The sequence below is a fragment of the Melospiza georgiana genome, chromosome 16 (assembly GCF_028018845.1).
Source record: "Melospiza georgiana isolate bMelGeo1 chromosome 16, bMelGeo1.pri, whole genome shotgun sequence".
In the NCBI taxonomy this organism is placed as follows: Eukaryota; Metazoa; Chordata; class Aves; order Passeriformes; family Passerellidae; genus Melospiza; species Melospiza georgiana.
In genome coordinates, this window is record NC_080445.1 from 9,793,749 (window position 1) to 9,816,302 (window position 22,554).

The 22,554-nt window shown below is 41.3% G+C and overlaps 1 non-coding gene across 1 annotated transcript; it reads left to right on the top strand.

Annotated features, from left to right (window-relative positions):
- The first annotated feature begins 2,301 nt into the window (after window positions 1-2,301).
- TRNAT-CGU (transfer RNA threonine (anticodon CGU)) lies at window positions 2,302-2,373 on the top strand. The gene has a single exon. It is a non-coding gene; the product is annotated as a tRNA-Thr (tRNA).
- The last annotated feature ends 20,181 nt before the right edge of the window (window positions 2,374-22,554 follow it).

The window sequence follows — 22,554 nt, forward strand, 5'->3', positions numbered from 1 at the left end:
TACATAAATAGGATTGTTCCCCTGAGTGTATCTCAGAAGAGTCAGGGAATGTGCTGAAAGGCCTCGTTTTGCACATGGAAACAGACACCAAATCAGCAATAGAGCTCTCTAACACTTCCCTTTTGAAAAGCCACGTGGTGTTTCAAAGAAGCTTGTGTCAGAGGAGAACAGCCCTTAATGCACAAGGAGGATTCAGCATGGAGGAAAGGCTTTAACACCCAGCTCTACCAAGGGTAAGGGCCAGCATGAAAGACACTTCCAAACAAAAGTATCCAGACACTGAAAGGGCAATTACAGTTTTTTTAAATCAAGTCAACCTTTTTAATTATAAAAACTATTGTGACAAATCAGCTCACCATTATACAACACTTTGTTTAGATAGAAACAGTTTCTCGAGGCACACTAAGGAAGTTAGGCCCAGAGAGTAGACAAATTTTTTAAACTTTAATAAGCATTTCCTCTTAATCTAGTTAGAAGATCTATATGAATTCAAATTGAAGTTTCCATCTCCCCATACAGTTATGGAAGAACTTGATCAATAGAAGTTGATTTACCATTAAATACTGTTCCCAATGCCAAGCAAATACATTTATTACAATGTAGTGTATTTGAAGACATAAAACCCACATGAATTCCACCAACAATTCAAATATTCCTTCCACTCACCACAAAATTACCTCTCAGCTCATAAGGATCAAAAACCATTAATAAACACAGATGTGAGCTGCACAGGAAGTGTGAGCTGCAGGAAGTGATGACAAGTTACAACTGGCAAGTATGGCACATAAAAGAGCATATTTTGTAATAAGCAAGTAGGCCAGAAATGGTGTATCATCAGTCAAACATGAATGGTTAAAACAACTCCTTTCTGCTGCCAGCTTAATACTAAGAGTAACTCCTTCAGCCAGGGGAGATAAGTGGCTCTCTGAGGTCACCCGTTCATAAACTCACAGGTGTGAGAGTTGAGGGAGGCAGCTTCCACTCCTACACACCATCACACTTTGAAATGCTGCAGTGATTACACTAAGACAAAAGCAGAATACAACAGTGCCGTTCTCATTTCCTAGCTTTCCATAGTCCAGATGAGGGCATGTGATGAACAAGACTAGCAGAAAAATTCCAGCAAGCATTCAGACTGCCAGGCCATCAGTTATGCCCATAGGAACTGAAAAACCAGGTCACTTTCAGGGCAGCTTTACAAGGGCTCACTATCCAGTAAGGTAATTTAAATTAAACACCTTTCACTGCAGGGCAAGCTCATTCAAATCACTCTGTTTAAATACAGGCAGGCCTAGAATTATCACAGACAACCTAACAAATCATAAGTTTTAAAGAACTAAAGTATTTTCATACATTCAAGGCATCAAGCATAACTTTCCATGATGACAGTTCAAAGAACATCCCAAAAGGATACATAAACATTCCCCTCCTCACTGCAGGGTGGTTCAACTAGAGGACCTTTGAAGGTCTCTTCCAAGTGAAGTTATTTTGGTTCTATATCAGCCTTGCAAGGCACCTGCATTACAGCACTACCAAATCAGTGCTCTGATCCAAACCTTTACAATGGCACCTCTGCAATATGTTCACACGCTTCTTCCACAGGAAACCAAAACCACACCAAAAGGAATATAAAGCTTGGGATATCAAGCAACACTTTCATGGAGAATTTAAACAGACCTCCACAACACATTAAATGAAAACTTAAACCTTTGTTTTCATGTCACACTTGTAAAAATCTAGGAGATCCTGTCTAGAAAATATCTAGTATCTTTTCTGCAATTCACAACACTGAGTTTTTTGAGGGAACAGCTACTGGGCAGCAAGTGTGTTTAATTCAGTATTTACCATTTAGTTATCCCAACGTTTTGCATTCCTGCTTCTCTTCTTGGAAGAGGAAAACTTTAATCCCGCTTTTTTCCCCCTCTCTAAGCCGGGCCGGCCGATGTGAGACTCCGAGGGCCGCCTCCGGGTTCTGCGCCCTCACAGCTCCGGGGCGGACGCTGCGGAGGGCGCTGCCCTCAGAACGCCTCCACAGGCGGAGGGAGGCTCCGGGCAGCTCCAAGAGCGAGAGCCAGAGGGAGACGAAGGGAAAGCGAGGGCCAGAACGAGACCGGGAGCGGGGGCAGCCCGGGTCGGTCCCTCCCTCCCGTTCCGCCCCCTCAGCCGCCGCCGCGCCCTCAGCGCCTCAGGGCCGCGCGCCCCCGGCAGGTGGCAGCCCAGGCACGCGCGAGGGCGGCCCGTGGGCGGGCGTGCGGGAGTGGCGCCAGCGATAGAAAGGCGTCAGGAAGGACTCTTAACGCAGGCGCGGTGGCCAAGTGGTAAGGCGTCGGTCTCGTAAACCGAAGATCACGGGTTCGAACCCCGTCCGTGCCTTGGCGGGTCCGCGCAGGCGGGAGCTCGTCCCTCATTTTTAGGGGAGGGCGGAGCCCCGGCCCCGGGACCCTCCAAGGAGCGCCCGCGACCCGCCCGGCACCGGGCATGGCAGCTCCGCAGAGCCGCGGCCGCCGGAGCGCGCTCGGCAGCAGTAGCGCCACGCCCCCGGGCGGGTCCCCGCTCCCCCCGAGCGCAGGTACCCAGCCACGGCTCTCGCACCGGCGGCAGCGGCTCCTGCGGCTCCTCCGGCCCCAGGAAAAGGTGCGGGTCCGTTCTGGTGGATGTCGTGCCAGCTCTGCCTCCACCTCGGTTATTCCTGCCCATCCCTCAGCGGCTGCACGACCGCCCTTCTCACATCTGCAGGAGCACAACAGTTTTCCTTCGCTTTTCCTTGGATTCTAAGCCTGCTTTCAAGAGACCCTCAGCTCAGCCTGAAGAAACAAAAAATAGTTTGAAACGCGAAAGGCCAAGATGAGTGATGACGTCTAGTGGAAGTTATGTCAAACGCTTTTTCCACACAACACTATTGAGGCAAGTGCTGGTGCCTACCTTATCACGCAGTCATTCCTGGGAGAAACAAGTGAAGCCTCTGCAGGATCTTGTTTGAAGAGATCCTCCAGCTCCTTTAAACTCTTGTTTGAAGAGAGCCTTCTCCAGAGGCTGCAGCTATCAAGATCATCCTGTAATCCCCCAGGTCCCTTTCATTGGTTCACCCCACCCTACCACCACGAAATTAAGTATTTATTAATCTGGTTCTTTCTCCTGATTGATAAACCATGAGGTTTCTTCATCTCTATCACTAACCACTTAGAAGGATTATTTGCAATCTGATTAGTCTGTACTTTACATTTCCTATTTTCTAATAGAAAAACCTCCCTGTGACACTGAAAATGGGTAAGGAAAGGGTGCAGTTGTTATCTCACAGGAGCCCAGCAGTGTTCCCCTCCTCCAGTGAAACAAACACTGAGTGCTTGGGACACAGCTGATCCAGCAGTACCACAAGTGCCCAGGAGGTCCAACTCAGTGACACTGATGGGACCAGGCACCAAACCTTAACACACAGTTAAGGGTTGACAGCACATAAATGCATCCTAACAGTGTAAATAAGAAAAGAATTACTAATTGAAGGAAATCTTTATTGATTCCTGTTTAATATTTACTTACTATTTGAAATTTTACTGATCACTGTGTCTGCACAATCAATTTTGTTCTCTGCCTGACAAATCTTCCTCTCATATTCTGCACCATTATTGTCAGGAGTATAAACTGTATATTTGTTGTATGAACAGAAATAAATGTCCTTAACTATTTACACTGGATTTTGTAAGTATTCTTACATATTTTTACTTAGGAATAAAAAGTACAGTGAGGTACATCCATGTCCCTGAAACTACTTTCACTGGAGGGTTGTGAAAACTCAATGAAAAAATCAAACTCAAGGACAAAACACATATCTGATAAATACTGCTTTCTGTTTACTACAGTGTCAAGGATAAGCCTCTCAGGGGGGGTGGAGATGAGCCACCTTGCCACTGATGAGTAAAGCTTTCATAAATTTGTGCCTGTTTTTTGGAAATAATCTAGGACAAAGCCAGGTATGCACAAGAGCTGTGGCTGTGTCCGACCCTCTTAACGATGGTTTGAGGCCTGTGAGTCTGTGTTAGATGACACAGAAATCAGGTAACACAGCCTGTTTTCCAGTTTGCACACAGAACTTACATTCTGTGGAGCAACACTGCTGAACTATTAGCATGATAACAATGTTGCTAAGTAACATTTTAAGACATGTCTTGTGGTTATCTACTTGAAATTAATTTTGTTATTAGAAAATTATCTGTGCACTCAAAGCCTAGGAGAAACTTGTACAGCCCAGAAACAGTAACTCCAGCAAGAGTTAAGAGGTAGAAATAATTAACATATCACACGGGTCTACTGCCACAGTGGATTCATTTACTTGATGTTAGATCTTTTTTCAGTGTTGCGCTATTTTCCTTCAACTTTCTTCTTTTTAGATGACACAATGCCCAAATTTAAAAATATCTCCTTTTAGGCCAGGTTTTCTACACCTCTAATCATCCTTGCTACAATCCCCCCAATCCTCTGCGGATGCTACATGTTACTGTTGAAGTGAGCAGCCAGCAAGGCTTAGCAGCAGAGCTCAGAGAGGGCATTCCCACCCAGCAGGGCTCCCAGGCAGAGGCTGAGCGGGAACTGCATCACACGGCCCAGCACAGGCCGGGCTGCCATCACCACCGTGCCCAGAGGGGCTGCCCGGCTGCCAGGGCACCACAGCACACGGGTCACACACTGAGCAGCACACGGGTCACACTGAGCACTGAGGGGCCACAGCACACGGGTCACACACTGAGCAGCACATGGGTCACACTGAGCAGCACACGGGTCACACTGAGCACTGAGGGGCCACAGCACACGGGTCACACACTGAGCGGCACACGGGTCACACTGAGCAGCACATGGGTCACACTGAGCAGCACACGGGTCACACTGAGCACTGAGGGGCCACAGCACACGGGTCACACACTGAGCACAGACTGGCACGCGGGTCACACACAGCACTCAGGGGCACACGTGTCACACTGTGTGTCACACACTGTGTGTCACACACTGAGCACTGAGGAGCACATGGGTCACACACTGACCAGCACACGGATCACACACCAAGCACTGACCAGCACACAGGTCACACACTGACCAGCACGTGGGTCACACACTGAGCACTGACCAGCACTCAGGGGCACACACAGCACTCAGGGGCACACGTGTCACACACTGAGCACTGAGGGGCACACAGGTCACACACTGAGCACTGAGGGGCACACGGGTCACACACTGAGCCCTGGGGGGCACACAGGTCACACACTGAGCACTGGGGGGCACACAGGTCACACACTGAGTGTAGACCGGCACACACAGCCCTGTCCCCAGACCAGACCAGGGGATATGAAATTTAAACTCCAAATCTCTGTGGCCACGTGCTTGCCAGCACCGCACCCCCTGCAGCCTTGGCTCCCAAGGGCACCTGCTGCTCACTGTGGCACCCACACGCCAGGCACAGAGGGTGACCCAGCAGCAGGGGACCAGGGAATGCCAGGGCAGAATTTGTACTACAGTCATGTGAAATGAGTTCTCTCCATAATCCAGTTTCTATCATTGCATAATTAAAAAAAAAAAATCCCTTACACTGTGCAGTGTTATAGTGTTATTGGTGAATGCAGAAGGTGAAGAAAATTTGAAAATTTAATTTAGTTTCTTTTTTTTTTTTTTTTTTTTTTTGTCACTCTAACAGCCTCTTGCCTGCCTTTTAAATTCAATTTTACTTGTGACAACCAGTATGACCAACAGAGGACAGCACATCCATTTCTTTTAATGATTAAAAGATCCTGAGCTTGAAGCTGCCATTCACTTTTTCACTCAGGAAATGAGAGTGACAGGCAGAGTGGAGCAGTGTGCCGTTAAGTAAGCCAGCCAGATTAAAAAGGCCTTTTTGCAATTAACTAGAGCTGTTTTGAATTCCAGGAGATTACTTAAAAGTAAATCTACTTCTAACCAGGCATTATTGCTAACGAAACACTCTGGGTGCATGTTGGTGAAACCTGGGTCTGTATTTTGCCGCAGTTGTTTACTGAGCACTGCAATAACAGTTAAAACACACTTAGGAGTAAAAGCACACTCAGGAGTGTCAGGTAAACTCAGCTAATTCCCCTTCAAAGCTGCTGAAAGACAAGGTGTCTGTAACCAGGTTTTGATTAAATGTGAGTGTTCATAAAACACTGAAGTGAAGCCAACTCCCGTGTTTTTATTGCATTTGATTTGGGGGCAGAGAAGACTCTGCAAGTCATAATGAAATTCAAAGAACAAACTCAAGGATTTCATGTGGCTGAGGGGAATTTCATTAAGGAAATCCAATTAACCTGCAAGAGTTGCACACATTGAAATCTATTATCTTCTCCCAAAAGCTGGCTTTGTGGTTTTTATAGCAACCTTTGCTATTCCTGGATAAATAATGCTTTATTACAAAAGCACTGACATCTTTATATAATTAAGATTATAATAACATCTTCATTTGTCTCTGCTTTGCAAACATTCAATTCTGCTTCCTATGAAACATACGAAATAGTGTTTTTAAAGAAGATATGAGTCAGGATTGGGTGTTAGACACTAGCACAAAGCAAACAGAGATGTAGGAGACACACGAGGAATAATGTGGCTCCTGACAGCGTGCAGGTCTGCGTTTGTCGGTCAGGGCCTGATCCTGTCAATTGCTGAGCTGAATTAATTAAGAGCCTAAGATACCATTAGGTCCATGGGGACTCACAGTGCTCAGCAGTACTCGGTGTTAAAGCCCTTAAATAAAAGCCAAGCTACAAATTCCGATTCATGCGAGTAACAATATTGCACACATCTACAGCGGGGACATGAATTATTCACATCAGTGTAGCATGAAAGATGCAAACGGCAAAGCCTGTTTAAAATAACACACAAACACTCCGTGTTTCTGTGATATGTGGGAGGTTTATCATTTGGCCCATTTTTCACTCAAATGCACGTTCCTTTTATTTGTTGCGTGCATAGGTCTGACATGAGGATGTGGAGAAAATAAATACAGGAGATAGACATCTAATAAATATTATTAGAAAATGAGGAAAGGAGGTTACTGATTAGCATTCTTCCCATATAAAACTATTAGATTGTATCAGAGAAATGTGAGTTAAGTGTTTTACCGTTCTTTATTTTTAACCATTATCTGATCAGAGAAGCATGAAAAGCACTTTATTGCCTTTTTTTTATCCCTGTGCTAGGAGCCCTCTGCAGGAAGTGAAGCTGAATTTCACAAATCTTCCCTTTCTGACGTCTCCCGAATTTCTAGGAATACCCCTTCCCTGTTACTATATTTGGTGGTAGTTTCTAGGAAAAAAAATAATTTTCGGACGGTCTTGGACTCACCACACCTCCTCGCAGAGGACTGTGCGCCCCGGGTCTCCTGGCACGGCCCCCGCGGAGTTGAGGAGCTCACGGCTCGGGCTCACAACTCCCGGCGCAGACTGCACGTCTTTGTAGCACTGTTGGAGGAATGAGCATGGAGAAGGAGTGGGAAGGGGAGAGGTGTCTTTGTGGCAACAATGAGTGAATCTTCTCTAGTTTTTTTTTTTCCCGGCTGCTGCTCTTTGTTTTTTTGGTTGTTTTTTTTTTTTCCTGCACTTTTTTTTCCTTTTTTTTTCAAGGGAAAGGATCTTAATGAAAGAAAAAAAACCCTCAGGATTTTTTTTGCTCTCCGCTTCCCCCCTCTCCCCCTCCCCTTGATGTGGCCTCTTGTTTAGCTTGTGGCGTGACCGTGATGAAGAAATGTTTCAGGGCGCCTGGCAGGGTGATCTTTTTATGTAATGAGTCAGGATTTTGCCAACGGAAGGAGCCGGCTCGGAGCGAGGACCGGAGGGCTGTCTCCTTTCAAGAACAGGGACCTGCCCGGCGAGCGGCTCCCTGCGCGCGGGATCCCCGCTCGCTGCGGGCGCCGATCCGTTTCCGTTCCCGGCTCTCCGGGGCACCGCCGCGGGCACTGACAAGCGGTGAGTTGCGCTCTCCCTCCGCGCCCCCGCTCCGCGCCGCCCGCGGGGAGCAGCGCGGCCCCGCGACGTCCCCGCCGAGGCCGCAGGTGCGGCCGCCGCCCCGCGCCCCCTTCCGCGGGCAGCCGGGGCCGCGCCCTGCGCGGGGATGGGGCGGCTCCGCGGCGGGCGGGCACCGGGGCGTGCGGGCGCGGCCGAGGCGGCGCGGGCGCGGAAAGGCGCCCCGGGAGCGGCGGCGGCGCCGCGGGGCCGCGCATCGGCGGGCGCGCGGCCCCGGGCAGCTCTCGGCGCGGCCCCGCGCCCACCTGCCGCAGGCCGCGCAGGGTGCGCGCCGGGCGGGGCGCCGGGCCCCGGAGAAGGGGCGGCTCGCCGCCGCACCGGCACCCGCGGGAGCCACAGGTGTGCGCTCCCCGCGGTGTGCGCTCCCCGCGGTGTCCACCCGCTCCCCGCGGTGTCCGGCCGCCGCTCCCGTCCCGCTGCCTCCGCGTGGCTGCTGCGGCGACTTTCGCCAGGCACAAATAACTCCAAACGCGCGTGCGGAGGGGGTCGATACGCACCGTCTGATCAGGTCGTGTGAAAGCCAGAAAAACCTCCTAAATCATCACAGCCGTAAATAAGTCGGTTAAAATGTAGAGTCTGTAGAAAGAGGAATTATTTAAACATTTTTACTTCGCCAGAATTTCCATCAACTTCTCTGCGTTTTCCTTTCAGCATGTATTATAAAGGTGTTTATAAAGCAGTCCAGCTAGGACAGCATTCTTCAGCTCCGCATTTTGATTATCAAATGTAGAATGAATGTAATAGTGGCTTTTCAAGGACAGTAATTAGTTTCTTTTAAAGTAACTGACATTAGCCTACTTCAGCCATCCAAGTGTAAACTATAATGCTTTTAAACATGGATTTTATATAGAAGCTCTGTTGGAATTATAAAGTGAAGATTTAGACTATATGTTCCTTTTGTGTGTGAATTTCCACTATTCCTCTCATCTTTGAATGATCTTATGAAACAATATTGAGGGTAGTAAGATGATGATGTAGAGCTGAATACTTGAGACTATCATTGTTAGTAGGAAGAGACCTGTTTTCAATTAAAGTGAAAATAATTTCTAGTTGATTGTACAAATAACAAATTTAGAATAATGACAGCTATTTCTCTATAATGTGTCAACTTTAATCTGAAATACAGTGAAACATAAATAATAATTTGTTACACACTTTGAGAAGAAGTCTTAATAGATATATTGAGTTCTGGGTCTAATAACTGTTATTCTGTGTCATTTTATAGACACTTAGAAAAGGTACTTCTTACCTGCTTGATAAATAATTCATAAAATATTAATAAAATCAATTAGTATCTGTTAGCAATTCCTGCTGTCCAGAAACAGAAGGAGGATGTATTGCGACTGGGCTGTAACGTTCTCTCTTGATTAGTGTGAAAATTACTGCTTACTCTATAAGCAGTGATTCAGTTGATTGGGCATATCTCACAAAGATACTTTACTTACAAATTGAGTCTTGGAAGGCTGTGGTTCCAGAGTCGGGGTTTTGGGGGCGAGATGAGCTTATGTTTTATCCAACTGGCCCACAAAGTCCCGCTTTTGGTGGTCACTTTGTTCTGCAAAAGAAAACAGCACATTATGGCTCTTACATTGGACAGTAAACTTAGTAGTAAACTACTGCTGCACTCAGTAAAGGGCTATTATACACTTTAAATAAATAATCATGTTTTAGCTTTAAAATTGTCTTCAGCAATAAAAAAGTAGATAGAAAATAAAATAATTCTGAAAGTTAAACATAAAAGTTTTCTAACTATTGGTGGTGTTTTTCTCTTAAAAAGACAGCAAAAGCTGAAGCAAAAGTCACCTTTCAAAGGGTGCAATACAGGTGAATTGGGAGAAAAGATGGTCCCTAGAAAAGAGAGACAGTTTAAACCTTGAAAAAAATCTTTTAAACACTTGGTAGCATTTGTATTGTCAATCCCCACCTCATTTTTTTTTTTTTTGCTCACAAAGTATTTAGTTGTAACGTATCCTTTCTGTGTGTCTGTGTGTGTCCACATGTGTACAGTCTTTACCTATTATTCAATTTAAAGACTGCTGATTTTTGTACTGTTAAAAGTTGTGAAATATATTATTGTGAGTAAGGCAGTGTAAACCTGAGCTTGGTAGAGCTGTTTAAGTTCGTGTTACTATTTACATTTTGGAATCAATATTGCAAAGAATTTAAGTATTATTTTACTTAAAAGTTACATAACTGTACTTTCTTCATGGGATTCTAGAAAATGCTGAAAACATTTCTCATGGTTCCAAATACACTGCACAGATATTTAACACTGAATGAACACATGATACAAATGTAATTTATACAGGGTTTCATATATGCAGCATATTCACACAAAATACATGCAGGAGCTCAGCTAGTGTAAATGTGTCTGTCATAGTTTTGACATTTAATGCAGCTAATCACCTGCTTGAGCTGCACATAAACATCCAGACATTCACATTGTGATCACATTGTCACTGCAGTCAGGTTAATTTTAAGAGTTGACCTATACAGACTGAATCAATTTGAGTATTTCAAGAAGGCCTGGAAATTCAGCTGAAGTGAGACAGTGACACGCTGTTAAAGCAAAGTTGTTGGCATGTGATTTATCTGATGACTATGTGCAGGATCAGTGCATTTATGCAAATGAATATCAGGATGAGTTATCCAGTTTTTCTGTAGAATTCTCACATTTTACATTTTACAGCAAAATAATTGCAACAAAAGTGGAATAGGATGTGGCCAAACCTCAGTGCAACAAATTCCTCACTTGTTTAAGACTGAAATCTGATTTGGAGGAGCTTAGGTCAGAACTGTGGTGCTAATATGCTTTTTAGCTACTATTTTCCATGAAAATAATACTGTTCGGAAGCAGCATTTATGAAAGGTTAAATTTTCATAAGCCAATTAAGTTAAAAATGTAACTGTAGAAATTTTTTATTTTTGACTTATACTAGAGTATATTGGTACTTATTTTGTGAATACATTCCAGCCTAGTCCAGTCTTCCTAGTTGTCAGATTTGGATTGGTTTAATTCCTGTGGTCTCTTCTCTAGTATTCTGAGAATGTAAGAGCAGAGAATCAGAGATGAGAAAGTGGATCAATGTGAGGATCTTGCTTTAAGGGAAACGAGAAACACATCCAAACATCAGCAAAGATCAGCTCTGCTCTGCTGAAATACCACAGTTACTTCTCACCAACTGTTACTTAAAAGCTCTTAAATTAAAATGTAATTTTGTGCAGCTACTTCCAGTAAGATGTAAAATTCACACTTTGTTAATCAGCTATTTTTAGATTATTTTTTAAAATAGATTCTATCTGCTATATGGCTCTCTACTGAGGATATATAAAATTCACTTGCATTGCTTCTAGCACCAATAACCTAGCTATAGAATTAATACACTATTTAAATGATTAATGAGCAGTGTTAAAGAACACAGTTATGCTTCTGTAGGCCTTCCTCATACAATATTTTTATTTACATTTTTCCCATCAACTTACAGAAAGAGCTCCTGTTTGTCTCTGGTGTGCAGTAGAACAGACAATTTTCTGCTGCTATAGATATCATGCATGTATTTTAAACTTTGAATGTGTGTTCATTTTGTATGTGTTACTTAAATTAATGATAATTAGAGAAAACATTGATAGATTTCCTAAACATCTGTGTTATAAAAATTTGATCTCTTTCCCTCACACTGGTTTTCCCAGCAGCTTTGCGTGCAGCTTGGGGTGCTGGCCTCAGAGCTGAGACTCCTGAAGTGCACTGTGTATCCACAGTATTAATAATTAAATACTTGGGATCAGTCTATCTTGCCATTTGATATGAAAAAAGAAATTTACAGAAGATAAAAAGTAGGTGGTATGTTTGTAGTAAAAATTAAATTTTCTTCAGATAAAAATGTCATTAATTATTGAAAAAAAATTAGAAATACCAACCCAAATTATTTATTGCATTTATAATTTACAAAATTGAAAGTCCTACTAGCTGTCTTTCTATTTAGAATAAATTTTAAACTACATTTTTGGAATTACTTTTCTGCATTTTTAAGCAAACCTTTAAAAAACCAGCTCACAAACACACTGAATCAGCAGAGGATTACCAAATGGCCTAATCTGTTTACTTTTGAAATTTTATTGAAAGCAGTGAAAAGATCAGGATCTCCCCTGGAATCCTGTGGCACGGTTTGGAGCTTGCTCTGGGGTCTGTATTTTCTGCAGCAAGGCCTCAACCTTTGACACCTCCTGATCCCGTGTTGCAACAGAAAAGTTTTGTGACTCCCCTCTGATCCTGCCACAGAGAAAGAGACAGAGAGCTACTGACCCCAAGTTTGGAAACTCATGACCTGGAACAATTAAAATTTTGCCTTACTAAAGGCTGCAGAATCAGTTGTCCTTTCCTAGGAAATTATCCAGAGTTTTATCAGGGCAAGAGCACAGACCCCCGAGGTCTGAATTTTAAACTGTGCCTTGTTCTTTGCTCCCTGTTGCAATGTTACACAGCAGCCCTGCTGCCCTGGGGAGAACCTGGAGCTCATGCCACAGGAAAGGTCTATGCAAACACAAACCAGTCTGTTCAGGCATGTTTTTTAAGGACATTACTCAAAAGATAATTTTACCTGCCTTGGAAATCATATTAGAAGCCTATGAAGCAAAAACAAAACAAAGAAGTGGATTTTTGTAAACGGGTTTAAGAGATGTGGGGAACACCACTGCTGTCACCTGGAAGCTGCAGCTGTAGTGGAAGACATGGTAGAAAAGTGAGCTTGGCTTGAGCTTCTGGTGGAATCAATGAATTTAAAGCATCATTTGCCCAATACACAGTGCACATCAGGTATTAACTACACTAATCCCTTGCTGCAATGCCATATGCTGTTCTCAGTCAAACAGTGCAAACATGTAGGGAATTTGGTAAAGGTATCAACATGGAAAAAGGAAACAAAAAATCAGGGGGGTTTTCCTGTTGTCAAAATGCCCAAATAGTTCTTGTTTCCAAGGTTTGGGGGCAAGGGCAATAATTCTGTATTCAAGTGTGAATGGATAGGCCTTTTTCAGCTTGGGAATTTTTTTCAGGACCTTTCGTAAAACACCTACAGAGTAAATAAAGATATATCAACAGAAATAAAGCCCCATGCATTAGTGAGGTAACTGGCTTTGTGAGGTAGCTGACAGGGCTACACCTTAGCAGTTGGTTCCAGGTTACCCCTGATCTCTGACTCCCTGTTGGATACAAGGCTCTTTAATTACCAACATTTTTTCTTTTAATATTGGAATTGTAATTCTCTACAGATAGGCTCCAGAGTTTTGTTGGTTTTTTTTTTCCTGTTTGGAGTATACCTGCTCCTAGCTCAGCTCAAAAGAAGTCTCAAAAATTTGAGTCCTATCTGATTTCCTAGAATGCCAAATACTTACATTGTTGATATAAATGAAAAACTTCTAAGCAAAACTATTTTGATATTTTCAGTTAATACTCTTAAATGTAATTTAGCTGTTAATGGGAGAGACTACAATTCAACAGTATAAAGTAGTATTTTTGCTATTTGAAGTATCTCAGCTTCAGTCAGACAGTCCAAATCTTTTACTGCAATCATGGCCTTTCTATATGAACCAATATAAAATAGTATCTGGACACTAATTTTTTAAGTAGAGATTTTCATTTGTAGTTCAGGACAAGAATTAAAAGAGAACACACACACCCCCCCAAAAATATAAAATGCATTGTGTCATCTACAACAAGGCATGTATTGGCAAGGCAAGGTTGTAGGACAAGGTGAGAAAAATAATTCCAGGATGTTTCAGGACTGGCCCACACGCATCAGGAAAAATAAGTGAATGCAGTAATTGTACTGAAAGGGCATTTCTAGATGTTACACATTGCTGCTGTTAAAAATTTCTGTTTTATGGTCAGCAAAATCTGGCTTTCTGCTTTGATGCTGCTGCTGTTTGTATTAAAGCTTTTTTTTTATTAAAAGGCCTATTTCAAAGCACACAAAGTACACACACCTCTATCAGTAGGTGCCTGGATGCTGCTCTAAGTCAGAAGTATCTCCACTGAATTCAATGGATTTACATCTGTAAAAATGCAAGTGAGATCATGTTAAAGTTTCTGGAACCTGAGAAAAGAATTTAGTTAATTTTTCATATTTTAACATGAACAAAGGACAAATGTATTACAACATAGTACTAAATAACATGAAGAATTGAGCATTGCTTTTTTCAACAATATTGTTATATTTTATGTTTTTACTACAAGAATCTGTGAAGGATATGCCTGTTAGGTGCTATTCAATGGGGGGTGTTTTAAAATAATAACTTTTCAATGGGCATGCCAATGAATGGGCATAACTCAAAGTTCAAATGTGTTACCTGTTTTACTAGTGATATTTATAAATATGGATAATTCAGCCTACTAAATTGGGATTCCCCTTTGTATTTTCACTCTGACTGGTCCTTCTGTATGTATGGAAAACTGCCCAAACAGTTCATTGGAAAATATCTTAAAGTTCTTTAAAATTAAAGATGTTCTATAATTCTATTATGTATAACTTTCTTCTATAAACTAATGTTCACTCTGTCAATGAAGTATCCTTAAAAATGAGAAATGCAGGTCAACAGTTAATGATGATTATCCTGGGGTTTTGTTTTGGTGGTTTTTTTGGGGTTTTTGGGGTTTTTTTGGAGAGCTGAAAGAAGAAATCTTGTCCTGTCTTCTCTTCATGCAAAATGTATTTTGCATCTCAAAAATAGTATTTCTAAGATATCTGCCTCAAAATTCACTTTATTACGTGGACAGAACCATTTTCTCCATCCAGAACTGATGAATTTGAGGATCCTTGAAAAACTACAGTTTTACTGTCCAGTGGACTAACAGAAAATGATGAAATCCTGAGGTATTGTTGGAAAGTTGTTCTAACTTAAAAATCTTTTCTTTATAGTTTCACTCTTGATGTTCCACAGCATTCACCACTTCCTGCATGGCTTTTAACCGCAGGGAAAATGAGGGACTTTTGGGGGCAGATGTGTTTCCATTACACTATCATAATGCCCCTAAAAATCCTTATTGCTCTTGCAGTATTCTTCTGTATTGCTGGGCCTGGTGAGAACTACTTGAAGACCTAGCTTATAAATACAACTTTTCTCTAAAAACACTTTAAAAACACCACTGAGTTTTATTTTGCTTGTCTTATATTATTTTTAGTTGTGTTTACTGTTGCTTAAAATATAAATGGCAAGATATGCAACCACCTGTTGGTAAATAAATGTCATAAGTCATAAATCCAAGGGACATGCTGATAACTGCATGGGATTATGAAGAGGGGTCTGTTTTGGCTTGAGAGTGAGAGCTTCATTTTTTTGGTACAACTAACTTGTTTTTTACATAAGAATTTAGCATTTATGTATCTGAAAATATGACAGATGTTTTGCAAGCTAACTCAAATGACTGCTGTGAGCCTCACTTATTTACTGCTTTTGGAAACACACATCAGGTCACTTATCAAATGCATAGATCTGTTCAGTACATTTATTTAAATGCACCAAAATATTAAAATCATGTTTTAATACAGTCTCAAAATAAAATTATGATTATACCTGCAGAAGACATTGTGGTTTGTCAGGTGTTCTATGGTTACTCAGCTCAGGAGGTCTTTGTGTGGCCGTACCTCTTGCTGAGGCTTCTGAGGAAGGCCCAGTCATTGGGAATGCAGGAAGGGAGAGATGCCCAGGGGTGTCCCAGGCACAGTTTATTCCTGCTGGGTGGCAGGTTCCACTGGAGCCTGCAGTGTCTCAGTTCTGGAAGGAGAAGGCAGAACATACACATGTAAACATGGTCTGTTGTTGTCTTGGTCTTGCAGAGCAATACATCATCAGTTTGACATGTGCAGTGCTGGTAACATTTATTTCTGTAGCTTAGTGTGGGGCACACACAGTGCTGTCACTGCTTTGTGTTAAATGTACTCTTCACTTCCCTGACTCATTTAACAGAAATTATAGATGGTGTGCCATGGTCTCTCTGACAGGATCTGCTCCTGTCTTTAAATACCCTTCAAAATATTTGGTGGCACAGGAAAGAAACTAACTGGGTGGATTCACCATACCACTTTAATATAAAAGTTTAATCTCCAGGGAGATGCTCTTCTTCATTCTGCTGTAGGAATGTGTCTCATTTTTCATGCAGCAAAGTCTTACAGGTCATGTCCTCCAGGTCACAAAGCAGGCTTGCTGCTATGACTGAGGCTCAGAACTTTTCCTGCCCAGAGAAATACTACAGTTACAAGAAAATTCCTTTCTAGAAGGATGGAACGAGCAGTGTTGAACAATTTTATATTCACAGGTCAAAACCTGCTGGAATATGTCCTTCAAATAAAACACTGCAAGATGCAACAGCATTTCAAATTAATGTATAGACAGAGAATAGGAAATGGTCATTACATTAATTTGAAATCTTCATATCAATATTTCAGCACTCCTGTTGGACTACTGATCACAAGATGATCCCTAGCACCTTCTGACATAAATGGAAGGTGTAACACAGACTGGCTTGAGGTTTACCCAGCCTTTGTAATTACAGTTACTTATAAGGTATGAAACTAATTGAACTATTAATATTAGTCGTTAGTAAAAAACTCATTAGAGTTTTTTGCATTTTTCTATTCTAAACATGCCAAGGTGTATGTTCAGCATTCTTTTTATTTCCAAATGACACTCCTAGGTAAAGACTCTGCATCTAATAGAAAATGCTTTTTAAAAAAAGCACACAACAGCAAATAATATATAACTTTAGTTTTACGCACTTTTATCGCTGAAGAATAAGCATTAGAAAATGAGAGTATAGCATAAGGTTTGAGATGTGTACTTAAATTTCTGAATTCAAATACTTGCTTCAAATAATTTTTTTAAATATTCAAATCATTTGAAACAGTATGTCACAAAAATCTTTGGATCTGATATAGCCTCAGAGGAATGACTGCAAAACTCATCTGTAAAACTGTCCACTGCAGCTAACAGCACATTAGGAATAGGCTGTGAGTAGGGTTCAGTGTCAAACACTTTGTAAAAGATAATATTCTTTCTCTGCTTGTTTTCTTAAATATTAGCAAAGCACAGATTTCTATTAGCCTCTTCTTAGAGAGTTTAGTTTCTTTTAATTATAGGGCCAAGAGACATTAAGAAGAACAAGCAAATTGCTCTAAAAGTTAGAACAGTAGCAAGTAGGTAATTTTTGGAGTAGAATTTCCACAGTGGAAAAGACATTAAGTACTTGTTATGTGCCAAGAAATTAGTAATACAAGAATATTTAGATTCTTTTACAAAATGGAAGAGCATTAACAACATTTTAGTTTTTTATTATATATAAAATAAATATAGAATGTAGAATAATATTTGAAATATAGAATAAAGCAGAAGAATGTGGCCAGAAGTAAAGGGGAAGGAAGGATTCATCACAGCCTGCAATGGAGTTTTCACTGAATGCTTAGTTATGGAAGCAGAAGTGCATACAAAAATAAGCTCCATGAATAAATGGTCACTACTACATTTGTCAATTATATTAAATTGTTTCAGACTTTGTTAATTTGTTGCCATTTACGGCTGATTAAAGATGGCTAAATGGTTTTATTTTTCCTTAACTTTTGAATGTATACAATTTTATTCCCATATTTAAATAATTAGTGCCAAGATTCTGACTAAAGTGGATCTTTATCATTGTATTATCAGCAAGTGCAAATGTGAGTTATGAAGTCCATGGCTGACATAATTTCAGCTATAGTTGGGAGAAAACTGTGTACATACACTTTAGCAACACAAGGAATCAATGAAATTGAATATAAATCTTTGAAAGAAACAAGATATTTTATAATCAGACTTTTATCAAGATATGACCTATTTTATACTTAAGAAATTAAAGTAGAAGCTGAAATGTTTTGAGATTATTAATTTCTTCAGTAGTTAGATTTAACAGGTGAGATTACCCAATAATTTACTGAAAAACTGGAATTCTTCACCAAAATTAATTTTGTTGACTACTGGGGCTTGGTTTTTATTTTAAGGAAAAGCCGCTTCAAAATTTTCCTTACTTTTCCAATGACAGATTGTATTTTTATATTCCTTTAAAAGCAAAATCTACAGCCTTGCTGTGACTACTGTTTGAGGCTTTTGGAGATCTCAGCTGTGAGAACAGTGTAAATACCAAACAAGATTGCAGCAGGTTAATTTTGCTTCAGAGGAAGCAATAAGATATTCCTATATGAATCCAGGGAATCTGTGCTAGTCATTTTTGGAGTGCTGAACGAATCCATAACAAAATTATCCCATGACTGCCGTTGGCAATATGGAGAACTGAGGGAGCCCACAAGATCCCCAGACTGTAGTTTGGATCAAATGTGGGCTTTGTGATATAATCTGGGCTCATACTCAAATAGTCTAGCTTTAGTATTTTGATAATTCACATAAAATCTTGTTTTATGGATTTATTCTAACTTGTACCAGAACATCACCTTTTTATTCTTTTAAGACTCTGGGTGTGTCTAAAACAAAAAAGGAAACAAATCCCTTCTTCAAACATATCTGAAATGAAAACATCTCCAGAGTTCTGGTTCCAGTCTGAGCATCAGGATGTGGATGTTTCAGCAGGAGTTCTGTAGTCAAGGTCTAGGCCCTGATTTGCCCTCTGGACAGTGACAGGGAGGTGCCAAATGCCTGAGTGGAACCCAGGTGAGGTCAGGTGGCATGTGCCAGCCTGTGCCAGCACTTTACCTGTCAGAGGGAGCAATACAGCTGCCACCCAATTCCAGAATGTGTTTTGATCTGGAACAGTCAGCTCTGGCCTTAAACACCATATCTTTCTGTACCAGCTCCATTCCTACCTCGTCCTTTCCAGATTAGCTAGTTCATAAACAGAAAGTTCCAAGAAGTCAAAAAACCCACCCAAAACCAGAGGTAAGTAAAGATGGAGCCACAGCTGCAATTTCCTGATAACAGCCCTTGCAAACATCCCAGAGGGGGCTGTGAGTGAAAAAGTGACACCAGTTAGGCAGCTCAAGGCTCTGGATTTTCGTGTAAAACAGGACACGGCCATGCCTGCAGTGTCCCAAAGGCCACCTTTGCCAGGCTGTCACAGCACACTGCAGTGTCCTGGAGGCAGTGTCCCAAAGGCCACCTTTGCCAGACTGTCACAGCACACTGCAGTGTCCTGGAGGCAGTGTCCCAAAGGCCACCTTTGCCAGGCTGTCACAGCACACTGCAGTGTCCTGGAGGCAGTGTCCCAAAGGCCACCTTTGCCTATCACAGCACACTGCAGTGTCCTGGAGGCAGTGTCCCAAAGGCCACCTTTGCCAGGCTGTCACAGCACACTGCAGTGTCCTGGAGGCAGTGTCCCAAAGGCCACCTTTGCCAGGCTGTCACAGCACACTGCAGTGTCCTGGAGGCAGTGTCCCAAAGGCCACCTTTGCCAGACTGTCACAGCACACTGCAGTGTCCTGGAGGCAGTGTCCCAAAGGCCACCTTTGCCCCCCAGACCCGGGGCTGGGGCCGTGCCCGGCAGCCCCCGGAGCAGGGACACCCCGGTCCCTCGCCCTGTGCCTCTGTCCTTTGTGCTGCAGCTGCGGCTGCTCGGCAGGCACAGCACACGGCACTTCTGTCACTGCTATTTTATTCACTTTCATTTATAGTCAGTTTCACTGACTTTTTCTCAGATGTCACCCACAAGATAGCAGAGATGGTGAACTGTTGCATCTTGAGTTTCATCTCAACCAACTCCCAAAGAGAATTTCCTTTATCACTGTTAATAATGGAACTGGAAAACTGCCTTCAACTCTAGTTGGGAAACAAAGCAGTCATGATTTAATGACACAGTTTTAACTGATTTCTCTAGGAGTTCATACCAGCGGAGTATTATATATTATATATTCTATATATCCTTGAACAGCAATTCCACAGAGTATATTACAATTCCTGTAATAGCAAGTTTTATCTCATTGCACAAAAAACCCCAAAACATTTCTGATGAAGCATGATATTGGGTGGTATTGACATTATTATAAATTTTCATTTTTTTATGGAGAACATAAAAATGTATTTTCCTATTCTGCCTACAGAACACTTGAAAATAATTAAGTATTTTATGCTAAGGCACCAGACTATTGCAGTATTACAGCAGAAACATGGAGTTTTAGATATATTGGGAGACAAGGACTTTGTTTCTGTTCTGTGTGATGATTCTGCATCTCCCAGTCCTGATATATGGATTTAACACTCAGGTGTTAAAAAGTTGGAAAGAACAAATAATAAATTCAAGGTGCTGTACCTGATTTTGGAATATTTTTTAGGCTGTAAATTATTGCTGCCAATCTTTAGCATCAGGAATACAGAACAATTTAAGCTGAGAAAAGGCATGAGAACTAAAAAATAGAAGAGTAAAGCAGAGTTTCTAGACTTGCCAGCTGCTCCTTACATCAACTTTCAGTTCTGCTGCTTGCTTTGACTGTAGCAAAAAGATAAACATGTTCTTGTTGCAAGTTAACAAACACTGCCATGCGTGACAATTTGATAAGGGGTATTAAGAGTTGTATCAGGAGTTTATTAGTTCATTTGAGCAAAAGATAAACATGGTAGAAAGTTCTGATGTGCTGCTGAAAAATGAAAAATGACTGGTCAATGCCAAAAACAGTTCTGCTGAAAAAAGGGTTTCTATTCTTAGTGACTGGAGCTTTCATTGCTATAGACAATTTTTCTTTCTGTTTGTAGTAAATTCCTCAATGTGTCTGCCTGCTTTGTAAACTTACACCACTGCTCTGTGGGTCTGTATTTTCAGATGGTACAGATATAGCAGACTGAATTCTACACTCACAAGGAACTCTGTTAAAGTCACTGCACAACAGGCAGAATTTGGTTTAGTGACATTTTCTGCTTGGTGTCTTTTCACATTAACAGTAGGTGTTGAGATCTTGTCTCCATGTTTTTGTCTGTTGTAGTTATTGAAAACTAAATACAATGTATTTAAGTATCCTTTAATTTAGCACTTGCCTAATTAAATTCTTGCCTGATTGTTTTGTGATGTAGGCATACATGCCTTGCAACAAATTGATAGTGTTTGACTCTTGATAGTGTCACCAAATCTGTATTTGAACTAAGACCTGCCAAAACAAATATTAAAAATCCTGCCATACATCCCCAATGGCACTTTTAGTTTGGCAATGCAGTATAATATAAACAAGGAGAAACAAAAAACATAATACAGTGATGTAGGATCAGAGTTTACTAGCAAAACCTGCATGTGGTATATTAATCACAGATGATAAAACAAAAGCAAAAAGTCTTCCTAGATTGCAGGAAGAGACCTGTATCCTACACTGCAATGACTTTTTTGTATAATTTGTTTTATTGAACAGTTATTTTACAAAATTTTTGGGGTTTTTTCCCTTGCAAAAGTAACCATACTATTCTATAGTCCCTTTCCCCCACTAAGACAGACTTTAAGGCACCATTGACATTTGTGGTATGCCAATTTTTATGGCTCTAGAGAAATAATAATAACACATCTAGGAGAAAATTCTGACATTTTATCTGGCAAATGTTGTTACACTTTGTCAAAGGCAGAAGAACTTACTTTAATATCCTGTCTCACAATATGGGGTAAAAGGGACAAGAAAATTAGGATAAGATCAAATGTACACATTAGCAAGATGTGATCAGTGATCAGTCAGGTAATATTTTCAGTTATTTGCAAGACTTCAATGATTCCCAGATGCCTGAAGTAGGGCAAGGGTAAGGACTAGGAACTTCTGGATTTGATGGTTGCTTGGCACTGTGGAATGTAGTTACCTTTGCCCATTGTATAAGAATTGTGTCCTTTGCCTTGGCTTCCCACTGGGAGCTCGGACTGAATACACTGACAGTCTTTCAGGGCTTCCTTCCTCCCTTACTGAGGGCACAGGCACGGGAGATGCATGTGCAGGATGTTTATGGAAAAGAATAAAAAGTTTTATAGCAACTGAATGCTCATGACAGAGTGTCACACATGCAGATATTTGGTGAAAGTAAACAAACTCCTGTCTGTTTTGAAGGAGAAAGAGTAAGGGCTTTTCCCCCCTCTGTATATTTAGACACTAAATCACATTCTGCTAAAGGCAGAAATTGTTTATATGCAGATGCTTGGCTTCCTAGAAAATATTAAATTTTCTTGGTAGCATATTTATTCACCATATTAATATTAGTCAGCTAGGGGTTACTATTTTTGAATTTGAACTACTCTGAGGCTAATAGCACAGAAGTATTGCTATTGGCATGTTAAATATTTTCCATTAACTAAATAAGTTTAAAATTTTAATAAATTAATTTTTTACTCAGTTATTTATGAAATTCACATATTCAGTTGCTTATTCTGGCTTCCTCTGATTCTCCAGTCTCGAATATTAAAACTTAGACAACAGACCAGACAGTGACACATGTAAATTGAGGGGTGAGATATTGCCTTTGTACAACAGGGCACTAAACTTAGAGGTCTCTTGGTACAGGAAACAGTTCCACTATTAAACAGCTGGTGCTAAGAGCAGTTCTAAGATTC